Raw genomic sequence first — 12,540 nt, 5'->3', positions numbered from 1 at the left:
TTAATTTTCTGAAGAACCTCCATGATGTTCTCCATAATGCATGTACTAATTTGCCTTTCCACTAACAGTATATAAAAGCCTCTTTTTCTCCACAATATAACCAATTTTTTTATTTTTTGTCCATTTGATAACAGCCATTCTTTTTTTTTTTATTTTGAACTTTAAAAACTTTTATTTAATGCATATAAATTTCCAAAGTACGACTTATGGATTACAATGGCTTCCCCCCCATACCGTCCCTCCCACCCACAACCCTCCCCTTTCCCACTCCCTCTCCCCTTCCATTCACATCAAGATTCATTTTCGATTATCTTAATATACAGAAGATCAGCTTAGTATACATTAAGTATGGATTTCAACAGTTTGCTCCCACACAGAAACATAAAGTGAAAAATAATAGATGATTTTTTAAAATGATGATGAAATCAGAGCAGACCTATTGTCATGTTTAATCCCAGTGAGAGTCAAGTTGGGAGTTGATAATTTCTTTTTTTTTTTTTTTTTTTTTTACAGAGGATCAGTTTAGTATGCATTAAGTAAGGATTTCAACAGTTTGCACCCCCATAGAAACACAAAGTGAAATATATTGTTTGAGTACTCGTTATAGCATTAAATCTCAATGTACAGCACATTAAGGATAGAGATCCTACATGAGGAGTAAGTGCACAGTGACTCCTGTTGTTGACTTTACCAATTGACACTCCTGTCTATGTGATAACAGCCATTCTAATTCTCTGCCTTTTTTTTAATTATAGCTATGCTAGTGAGTGCGAAGTGGCATCTCACTGTGCTTTTGATTTGCATGTCTCTAGTGGTTACTGGTGTTGAGTATCTTTTCAGGTGCTTATTGGCCATTTGTATATTTTCCTTGGAAAATGTATTGCAAATCATATGTCCATTTAAAATTTGATTCTTTTTCTTTTTATTATGGACTTGTAATAGTTCTATGTATGAGCCCCTTAATAAATTCACTTTTAAAAATAATAAACAAATATTCTAACGGATCACTGCTTTATTTTTCTCAAATTTCATCCTCAATACCCAATGTAGTTGGGCAATCTTCCTCCCTTAACACCGTTGAGCAACTGCCTCTATTTCAGTGTGGTACTAAGATCTCTGGCCAACATTGATTTGTAGCAATAAAATACAGGCTCTACTGTTGGTATCTTGAGTTTCACCTTACCTAAGATTCTGGATACCTTCGCTAGTCTCTCTTCTTGCTAAATAAAAACTGTTTACAATTCAACGCTGAATTACAAACAAGAATAAAAATGTACAACACGGGGCAGGCGCCATGGCACAGTAGGGTAATCCTCCACCTGCGGCACCGGCATTGCATGTGGGCACCGGTTCTGGTCCCAGCTGCTCCTCTTCCAATCCAGCTCTCTGCTGTGGCCTGGGAAAGTAGTGGAAGATGGCCCAAGTGCTTGGGCCCTTGCATCCGCGTGGGAGACCTGGAGGAGGCACCTGGCTCCTGGCTTCGGATCAGAGTGCTCCAGCCATTGTGGCCATTTGTGGAGTGAACCAACAGAAAGAGGACCTTGCTCGCTTTGTCTCTCCCTTTCACTGTCTGTATGTAACTCTCTCAAAATAAATAAATAAAATCTTTAAAAAATGTACAACACCCCAACTCTTGTTAACCTAATGACTAAGGAACACGGCAACCTTCAGCAAAGCTGATGGCTGACACCACAATAGCTTCAGCTCTTTTCAAATGTTAATTGAATGAGCCACAGAGAATGCTCAGCACCTTGAGTCACCACATGACAAATGTCTTGCCCTTCTTTGCCATTCTCTCTCAGAAGATGATTTCTTCTTCAAAGAAAGCCAAGAGCCATCCCCCGTAGCTATCTGTGCTATCAACCATAAATCAGAATGTTTACAGGGCTGGGCAAGTATCCTGATAGAGTGAAACTGTCCATGTGTGCATAAGGTAGGAGACTGGGGAACTGGAATGCCAGTATCCAATGTGAGAGCATGTGCAAATGGGCCCCTGCTGATTGTGCCAAGCAGGCTTTCAGGCCTCATGTTGCTAGGCCTTCTAATTTGGGGGAGTGGAGGGTAGGGGAAGGAAGCTGGAAACCAGGATCTTTATATGAAAAATTCTGCTTTCAAATACTCACTATACATTTGATATTTTAATAAGCATTGTGCAAGCCAAATAAAACATGTGCACTGGCTGGATGTGACTAACAGGTCGTCCAATTTACAATGCTTGCTTACTTTTTTTCCTCCTACATTCCGTGTTGTTTGCAACTACCTGGGATCCCATAGCTGCTCAAGTTCTTTTCTTCCTCCTTCAGGCTTCTTAGCAGCCCGTTTTAAAACATTATTTTCTTCTAAAACTTTCTTCATGTGCGCACCTAGATGCACTCTTTCTTAAGGAGTAACTTAATATACTAACGGAAAACATGCACTTTCGGGTCGGTAGCTGTGTTAATTATTAGTTGCGTGTCTTTGGGCGAATTACTTTACCTCTCTGTGCCCTGATTTCCTCATTGAAATGGATATAGGAACCTCTAGTTCACAGGTGGCTTTGAAGAAATGTATTTAAAGAATGTAGCACATAAAAAGTGCTTAAAATATTATGGGTTATCTTTCATTATTACTTTTAAACTAACATTATCTCACATTTGACTGATTTGACATTTTTAGCACCATCTTTTTTTTCCTTTTACCTTTAAGTCCTTGTCCCAACACTATATTCACAGTGTGAAATTCACAAGCCCCAGCTTTTATCTGGACCCTGTCCAATGTAATTTGACTGCCTCTGGTCCCTTTCCCAATCCCCCTCCCAAACTACGTAACTTTCGCATACAGACTTTCCTTGCTAACTCTAAATGACAGTTGTGTCTTTTCATATTTGTCCATCATTCTGAAGGGTCTGAGAGCATAAACCCCATATACCCTAACCAAACTCTCAGAATGTGCTTCAGGATACCAATCCTGACCTGGTTTGCCTCATGTGTCTTAAGTCGCACGATGTCATCCATCTACTATTCCCTTTTGTATCATACTGGTTTCCTCTGACAGTTCTCTTACATTTTTCTTCATCTGTTAACTGCTTACATGAGTCCATTTCATAAGGGACAAAAGTAATAAAATACTTTCATCAGTTTAATCCATAGGCAAAATACATCTAGAAAAATGATCCAACATAAATTCAGGTTAAACATACAAAATAAAAGGGTTAGATCTGAGAGAAGATCCCAGGGCAGTATGGGTCTTACTACCTTCAATGAAGCAGCAAGGCTCTGTTTCCTTACTGGGATAGAGAGCACCTCCCTACCTTCATCAGTGATGGCTAAGAAACCAGGAGTCTTACTGCAACCTTCAGACTCCTCTCCATCCCAGCCAGCCTCTTCCACTCTCTGTGTTTAATGAATGGATGCTATGCACCTTGGAATCTGAAGGCTAGGGCAGCAGAGACTTTTCCAATGTATGTCTCAAATAAAACATAAATCATCTAGCCTCCTAAGATGTCTGTTTTGAAAAGGACCAATATTACGGGCATTTAAGTTCTGATATGTTTGTATCAAAAGAAGTCACATTCATCACTTCATGGTTGTACCTCATGTGTGAAGGCACACTTGCATTGGGTTCCCTGCAGGCATAGCCTACGTCCACCTCTGAACCTTTTCCAAAACAGGGTATTTTGCCTGGAATATTTTCCTGTCAGGCAGCCAAATGATCTTTACCATTACTTAAACAGCTTCTGAAATCCCATCAATACTCCAGTTTTCTAAGACTGATTGGCCAACTTACAGGATTTTTTTTGTGTGTGTGGCTCAGCCTAGACATGGAGCACCTATAGCTTTTCTCATCTCCCTGATCATTTATTTATTCTTCATTACTTTTATCCATGATAAAGTACATTTACCCTTTGCGAAGGAAAAGTTTGGGAAATAAGTATTAAGATGTAGTAGGAAGTAATAGGCTCTATTGTGAAGGAGGAATGCAAAATTCAAATGCATATATGTGAATTAGAATGCAGTAATATTTGCTAATATTTACTAATGCCCTCAGGGAAGGTAAAATACTGTGGTAACAATTAGTACACTATTATATCTCATAATGTAAGTGTGGTAAGACTTACATATTGATAATTTTTTCTACTCTGTCAAATAATAAGGAATTTCAAAATGTTTGTGGGAAATGGAATTTTAAAAAAGATAATGTTAATTCTCCACAAACTTCTTGAAACCCCTATGTACATTAAATAAAAAGTAGCAAAGTAGTTCTGGAGTCTTCAAGTCATGTGGAGCTGGATTTGAACACTAGTTCTACCTCTTACTATCTGAAGTTGGTCAAGTTAACTATGCAGAGCCTCAGTTTCATAATCTTTAAAACAAAGGTAATAAGAGTATCTACCTTACAAGGTAATGGCACAATTATTATTATTTTTTTGACAGATAGAGTTAGACAGTGAAAGAGAGACAGAGAGAAAGGTCTTGCTTCTGTTGGTTCACCCCCTAAATGGTCACTACAGCCAGAACTACACCGATCTGAAGCCAGGAGCCAGGTGCTTCCTCCTGGTCTCCAACATGAGTGCAGGGGCCCAAGCACTTGGGCCATCCTCCACTGCCCTCCTGGGCCACAGCAGAGAGCTGGACTGGAAGAGGAGCAACCGGGACTAGAACCAGGCACCTATACGGGATGCCGGCGCCGCAGGCAGAGGATTAACCAAGTGAGCCACGGCGCTGGCCCCGGCACAACTGTTAACAGTAGATAACAAATACTGAAAAATGACTAGTAGTTGGAATTTTTAAATTTTTAATGATTTTATTTAATGGAATGGGAAGGAAGAAGAGAATGGGAGAAAGAGAGATGTTCCATCTTCAATTTGATTGTCCAGATGCCCACAACAGCCAGAGCTGGGGCCAGGCCAAAGCTCTGAGCCAGGACCTCCATCCAGGTCTCTCATGTAGGTGGCAGGAATGCAAGTACTTGAGTCATCACCTGCTTCTTCCCAGGGTATGCATTAGCAGGAAGCTGGAATCAGGAGTGAAGCCTGGACTTGAACCCAGGCATTTCAATATGGGATGTGGATGTCTCACATGGTATCTTAACCACAGAATTGAACACCTGCCCTTCAGGTATTGTTTTAAGTCACATAAATGGATGATCTCATACAATCATCCCACCATTCTATAAGATAGCTATTATTATTATCTTCAGTGTATGGGTCTCCCTAGGTAAAAGGAGACTATGTAATTTGTCCAAAGTCACACAGCTGGTAAGTGGTGGCACCTGATGTGAATTTAGGCACCAATTTCTTAAATAAAAGCCTGAAATATTCCAAAGAGTAGAGAATATAATCCTTGTAAAGCATCTAATAGTTCCATGAACATTGCTAGTGTTCAATAAATGCTATCCATTATTATTATTATTGGTTCAGTGTATGCAGCCATTTCCATAATTCATATAGACACATATGCCTCAAATTTGCTAACTTAGAGTTGCCTCTCAGAATCCAGGTGCCTTGGCTATGTGGCTTTCATTGTGGATCATCATAGGGAAGTAGTTCCTAAATTGCTTTCTTGAGGGACCAGCGCTGTGGTGCAGTGGGCTAACGCCCTGGCCTGGGGTGCTGGCATCCCATATGGGCGTCAGTTTGAGTCCCGGCTGCTCCTCTTCAGATCCAGCTCTCTGCTGTGGCCTGGGAAAGCAGTAGAAGATGGCCCAAGTCCTTGGGCCTCTGCACACACGTGGGAGACCTGGAAGAAGCTCCTGGCTTCGGATCGGCGCAGCTCCATCCATTGCGGCCATCTGGGGAATGAACCAATGGATGGAAGACCGCTCTCTCTGTCTCTACCCTTCTCTGTAACTCTGTCTTTCAAATAAATAAAATAAATCTTTAAAAAAAATTGCTTTCTTGAAGTAAAAATAGTAAGGAGGAGAGGAAGAGCGAGAAGCCCTTAACATTTATGGAAATGGGTTCAACAATCACATGAGGGTCTGAGGGGCTAAGTTGGACTTCTGTGGGAGTCTCCTGGTTCAGGTTGGTGACATATCTAGAAGAGAGGTGATTTCCCACCACCCTTGCCTTACTCAAGCATACCTCCAGGGTAATTGATTCCCTTTGATGAAGCCTATCAGCCCTTTCTACAGAGGGAAAGCCTACGGCAACTTGCATCATTAAGCATGGCTCTGAGGTTTGCTGAAAATGAAAGTGAGCACTAGAAAAACTGAGCAAATTTGAGCATTTTATGAGCATTTGAAATAAAACACTAATTGCTTCTGTGCATCTTGAAAGGCCCAGAAAGCCTCAAGCCCCCCCCCCATTTCTACTAAAATACTATAATTTGACAGTTATTTACCTATATAATGGTCTCCAAAATGCACATTCAGTTTGTAAAATAAACCCATTAATAAAAGCATTCACACCTCAAAGAAAGTTAGTTTAATCACAATGTGTCCCCTATAACAAATAGGTGGGCTCCACTGTGGAAAAAACTGGAGACTTAGCTTGAGGAAGGGGCAGAGAAGAAGGTTAACTTGAGAATATAGAGATGTGTGTGAATGCACAAAGCTGTCACTGGGCCCTCTTTTAAAGTAACAAAATTCTTGAGAAAGGGCCCCTGAAAGAATTTTATTTAGAGTAACAAGATATGGAGGAGAGTGGAAAAAAGAGGGTGTTTCTGTGCCTGCTTACTTGCCTAACCTAGGGCCATAACATGGTCTGTGCTTGATAGTGGGTTATTTTTTTTAACTTTTATTTAATGAATATAAATTTCCAAAGTACAGCTTATGGATTACAATGGCTTCCCCCCCAATAACGTCCCTCCCACCCGCAACCCTCCCCTATCCCACTCCCTCTCCCCTTCCATTCACATCAAGATTCAGTTGACTTGAAGTTGGGACAAGGCAAAAGGGGGAAAGTGAGAAACCAGTGTGGTTGGTCTGGACCAAACAGTCCCTAGTGCCTCCCTCACCTCAGTGAGAATTCAAGTCCCAGCAGAATGATCCTAGAGGCTCCCAAGACTTTTTAGGATTTAATAATATGGGTTCACTGAGTGGGACAGAGGTTTCGATTTCTATAATGCACCAGAGTCATCCCAAAAGTTGGCCACTGGAGCTGTGTCTGCAGCACAAGGGAAAGACCTCACCATACATAGGACCCAGTGGTGGACTTCCAGACCCATGCTATGGCAGGACAGTGTGAGAATAGTAGCTAGGTAGAGAAGCTTTACTGATTCTTCTAAAATCATATCACAAAGGTGGCCATTTGGCTTAGGAGTTAAGACCCCACTTGGTGTCTTAAAGCAGAGTTCTAGCTCAGCTCCCAATTCCAGCTTCCTGCTAATGCATCCCCTTGAAGGCAGCAAGGGATGGCTCAAGTAATTGTGTTTCTGCCGCCCATCTAAGAGACTTAGATTGAGTTCTAGGCTCACAGTTTCAGTCCCAGCCACTGTGGGCATTTGGGGAAGGTACCAGTGGCTGGGAGACCTCTTGTTTCTCTCTGTATGTCTCTTTTCTTGCCTTTGAAATAAATAAATCAAAATAAATAAAATCATTTCACAAATGTGAGTGCTTACATTGAGTGATCTCACAATTTGTTTCAGAACCAAGGATGATTGTCCCACCCACTTCAAATGCATCCCCACTCTCTGCTATTTCTGGGGTAAAAATCCAGTATGGTCATAGACAAGGAAGGAAAGAGAAGGAAGTGATAATTACTTGAGGTGAGGGGAGAGGAGGAAGTAGGAGCAAGGAAATAGCTAACTATGGGATAAGGACCTGTTGATTCCAAAACAGACATGCATGTGCACAAATTCATAAAAGAAGAAACACTACAAAAGCACCTCCACTGTCTGGGCCTTCTACATAAAGATGAAAGCAAAGCTAAAGAGATTAAGGTACTGCTGGGAATGGAGGAGTCATGCTAAAGGTGGTCTTCACAGCGCAGTTTGAGATCACGAACCACAGGAAGTTCAGTGATTTAGAGATATTTGTGCAGATATAACATGTCTATCTTTAATACACACATACTGTCACTCAAGATATGCACAGATGTAGCTACCTATCAACACTTTTGCACTCAGGACTGGTGCTGTGGTCTAGCAGTGCTGGCATCCCATATGGGCACCAGTTCGAGTCCCGGCTGCTCCACTTCCAATCCAGCTCTCTGCTATGGCCTGGGAAAGCAGTACAAGATGGCCCAAATCCTTGGGCCCCTGTACCTACATGAGAGACCTGGAAGAAGCTCCAGGCTCCTGGCTTCTGATGGGCCCAACTCTGTTTTTGTGGCCATTTAGGGAGCAAACCAGAGGATGGAAGATTCTCTCTCTCTCTCTGTCTCTCTCTGACTCTCTGTACCTCTGCCTTTAAAATAAATAAATATTTTTAAAAAAGACTTTTGCACTCACACCAAAAGACGTCTGCCAAACACCAAAATGCATATCTCTGTACCCATGTATGTATATGGATACAGAATCAAATGTGGATATCTGGAAAATATAAACATGAAGGCACACACAGGAAAACATGATTACAAGCAAGAAGCAAGACAGTTATGTAATTATAATAGCTTTCAATTATCAGGAGTTGACTAAGTGTCCTGCCCTCGACATATGTTGGCTCATTGATCTTCACGAACCTTCCTCTGAGAAGGACATCATTAACCTCATTTTACAAATGGGAAACTCAAAGTTAGAGGACACAGTAACTTGCCAAGTGTCATGAAGCTAGTGTGCCTTCTAGAAGAACAGGAATTAAAAATCATGACCGGTCAGCGGCATCCATAAACAGATGCCCACCCACTTACAGGTACTCATGCTCCCTGACCAAGAGAGTTGTAAAACGTGATTAGCATAATTCAGGGTCTGTTGTCATCTTAATCATGTGTTTGCACTAAATGATCTAGAATTCCTTTGAGTCATTAGTACTCTTCAGTAAATTATAATGTGTTTAAATTACCTCGAGAGTATTTAAATATAGACATTCTTGTATCTTGGAAGAGGGCCAGCCAATATTTTTAAATAATAGCATTATAATTAAAGCTTGGGGTAAGCTTAGCATCCCATTCAAGTTAACAAAAGATTACCTTTCACAGCAGAATTAAAAATTAGATTCTAATTAATCAATGTGCTAATTGTTCTTCCACTATGCAATGAGCATAGCAGTTTTATGCAAGAAGATGCTTCACACATATCCACATGAAAAACTCCAGCTGATACCCTGAATGAATGCACCATCCAGAAAACCGCCTCATTTCACCGTGCTGTCCTGGGGCAATTTGGGGGCACCTTTGTGATGTCAAAAATAGACCTAGTATAGGATGTTCTACTATGACTCCTTTCCTCTGAAGTCTTGGAGAGTTTCAGCTACATCCAAGATAGGGAAATCAGCCACTTCAGTTTGCTCAAGACAGTCTGCTTTACTCTGGTTATCTTGATTTCGTTGATAAGAGTACTCTAAAGACTGTCCTGATTTGCATAACTTACCTGGTCAGCATAGTTCAGATAATTCATGAAGTCATGAGTCTTTGTAGCAGGGAAGGAGACAATTTGAGGAAGAAACAGGTGAAGAGATAGACAATGTTGACTTTTTCCTTGGGCCAAGCCTCTTAATAGTACTAGTGTTTGGGCCATGACGTGGTTTCCCTTCCACAGCCACTGAGTTTGTACAATAATCAGCACACAGAGTCCCAGTTGCATGAGGCCTCTCCCTTCACCCCAGCACAGCCGAGATTATAGTGTTTCCTGAGAATTAGGACTTTTTTTTCCATTATGGCACATAAAAATTCCGACACCTTGTTAACAATGGTAATGATCCTGTGGAATGGGCCTGGGTATAGAGTCTTCAAGACAGTTACTCCGGGAGGACATTGTTGTGCAGTGGCTTAAGCCACAGCTTGAGACTCCTGCATTTCATGCTGGAGTGCCAATTTCAGTCCCAGCTACTCTGCGCTTCCAGCTTCTGGCGAATGCACCTGGGAGGTAGTAGATGAAGACCCAAAAACTTGGGTTCCTAGCACCCATGTGCAAGACCCCAGTGGAGTTTCTGGCACTTGGTTTCAGCCCGGCTCATCTCTGGCTTTTGTGGAAATTTGAGGAATGAACTGGAGGTTAGTAGATTCTCTCTCTCTCTCTCTCTCTCTGTGTGTGTGTGTGTGTGTGTGTGTGTGTGACTTTGCCTTTCAAATAAATAAATAAATATACCTTTTAAATAAAGAAATAGTTACTCAGTATTTCATGGATTTACCTGGCCGGCAATTGGAAGATCACAATTTAATGTAACACGAAGACCTTCTGGAAGAAAGAAAATATTTGGAGAAAATACCCATCAAAGTATTCAGGGGAAGAAGTGTATGTAGTCTGTTCAAATATTGGAATCACTAAACAAAAACACCTGAGACGTGTGAGGGGGAGCAATGCTGCCTGAGAAAGCAAGGGGGTGACTGCTCTGCTGGGCATTTTGCAAGTCTAGCTTCTAAGGGTTTTTCTCCTGAAGAGACAGAAAGGAAAACAAAGGGGATTAAACTGTAAAACATACAGCCATCAAAAGCATATCCCTTGCAAAGGATCTGTGAAAGACAGCGAGAAACAGTAACACCGTGGATGGTTGCAACTTTCTTTTCAAAGGCTCATGGCTCTGTATCATTTTTATGGCATTTTCTTGACATTTGTGTAATGTAGGCAGGGAGAAATAGAGAGAATTTCCCTAGATCTCACAAGCCAGTGGCACAGCCAGAACCAGAGTTGAACTTTCCTGACTTTAAGCCTAGGGAGTCTTGTCTTGCCCTTTCTTTTGTTTTTAATTAATTAATTAATTTCCTTTTCCTTTTCTTTTTAATTAAACTTCATGCTTATGACAAGGTTACTTTAACGTAGGGGCTAAATGTGAGACCTCTTGGACTTTGAACATTACTGCCAAGATTTGAGTCCTGGCTCTACCATTTAGCAGCAATGTCACCTTAGGCAAGACGCTCTCTTTTTGCCTCTGTTTCTTCAGTTATCATATAGAATAATAACAGTATCTCCTTTAAAGAGTTTTGGGGAGGATTATATGAGATATACAACCCTGATAGCAAAGCCTGTCACATAGTAATCACTCATTGAATATAGCTCTTATCTGTAAAACAATTTTTAAAAGATTTTTTATTTATTTGAAAGGCAGAGATACAGAGAGAGAAGGGAGAGAGAGAGAGAGAGAGAGCAAAAGAGAGAGCACTTCTACCTGCTGGTTCACTCTCCAAGTGGCTGCAATAGCCAGGGCTGGGCCAGGCCAAAGCCAGGAGCCAGGAGCTTCTTCCAGGTCCCCCAGATGGGTGCAGGGGCCCAAGGACTTGGGCCATCTTCTACTGCTATCCCAGGCCATAGCAGAGAACTGGATCAGAAGTGGAGCAGCTGGGACTTAAACTGTGTCCATAGGAGATGCTGGAACTGCAGGCAGAGGCTTAACCTTCCACACCACAGTGCTGGCCCCTGTAAAACAACGTCAACCAACCATTTATAATTCCTCTGCTAAGCAATTCTTTGGGTAGCCATGTAGCTGCGTAAATCTTGTAATATCTATTAAATGATCAACTCACATTTAGTATAACCAATGAATAGAATCAGACTACCTGTGTGACCATTAATCTGGTAACTGATCCCTATGTTGCAATCATATTTTAGGCAATTCTGCTGACCCATAGGTCTCTGAGCTCCTTGGACAACAGAAAGGAATCTCTATATTTATCAGGGTATGTTGCAAATTCCTTTCTAGAGAATTAAACAGGAATGGGTTATTTTTTAAAAGGTTTCTGAGCACCCAGCAATGAAAAGTAACCTGAGCTAAATTGTAGGAGAAAAAGATCAAACTTGCTGGGAGGAATATAATGTGGTTGTGTTTTTCTCCTGGGGATTTTTAAGTATATAGCAGTTTACACTCAATTCTAATGCTAAAATCAAGGTCTATTATTTCAAGCAAGTGTCCCTCCCATCTCAAAATTAGCTTTCAAAACCTACCATTTTGATTCTACCTGTACTTCGGAATAGCTGTGTTCTCCAGTCAATACCACCCTGCCTGGCATAATTGCCATTCTCTGTACTGGCTAAGGCAAAAGAGAGGGTATCCAGAAACAGTGTGTGCAAGGTGAGATGTCCAGGAAAGTGTTCCTAAGGGGAAGACACAGTGTGCATTTCCCAACATGCTAAACCCTTTTCAAGATGAGTACCCATTATTCACATTGGTCCTATTATGGTGGCACTGAGCTCTAACGTTCTTTGAGGTGTGTAACTGCTACTTCTTTGGCACTGAGTTTTTTTTTCTCCAAGGTTTTTCCAGCTCTAAATTTCATATTATGAACCTGAGGCTCTCCTTTTGCAACTGATATTACACATGATGTCAAATACCTTCATTTTACAGCCAACCAATCTATGGGCATTAATCTCTGTTTTTGCCAAGACAAAAAATTGTTCAAAGTGAAGTCTAGAGACTTATGTCCAAAGCAGAGCTACAGTGCTCCTTTCTCACAATCTCCCAAACTGCTGCCAAGAGGGCTATTTTTTTGTTCAGGCCAGTTATGTCTGTATGAGTTGAGAGAGAGCTGCT

This window comes from Oryctolagus cuniculus, chromosome X (genome assembly GCF_964237555.1).
Source record: "Oryctolagus cuniculus chromosome X, mOryCun1.1, whole genome shotgun sequence".
NCBI classification, from domain to species: domain Eukaryota; kingdom Metazoa; phylum Chordata; class Mammalia; order Lagomorpha; family Leporidae; genus Oryctolagus; species Oryctolagus cuniculus.
This window is presented reverse-complemented; position numbering follows the sequence as displayed.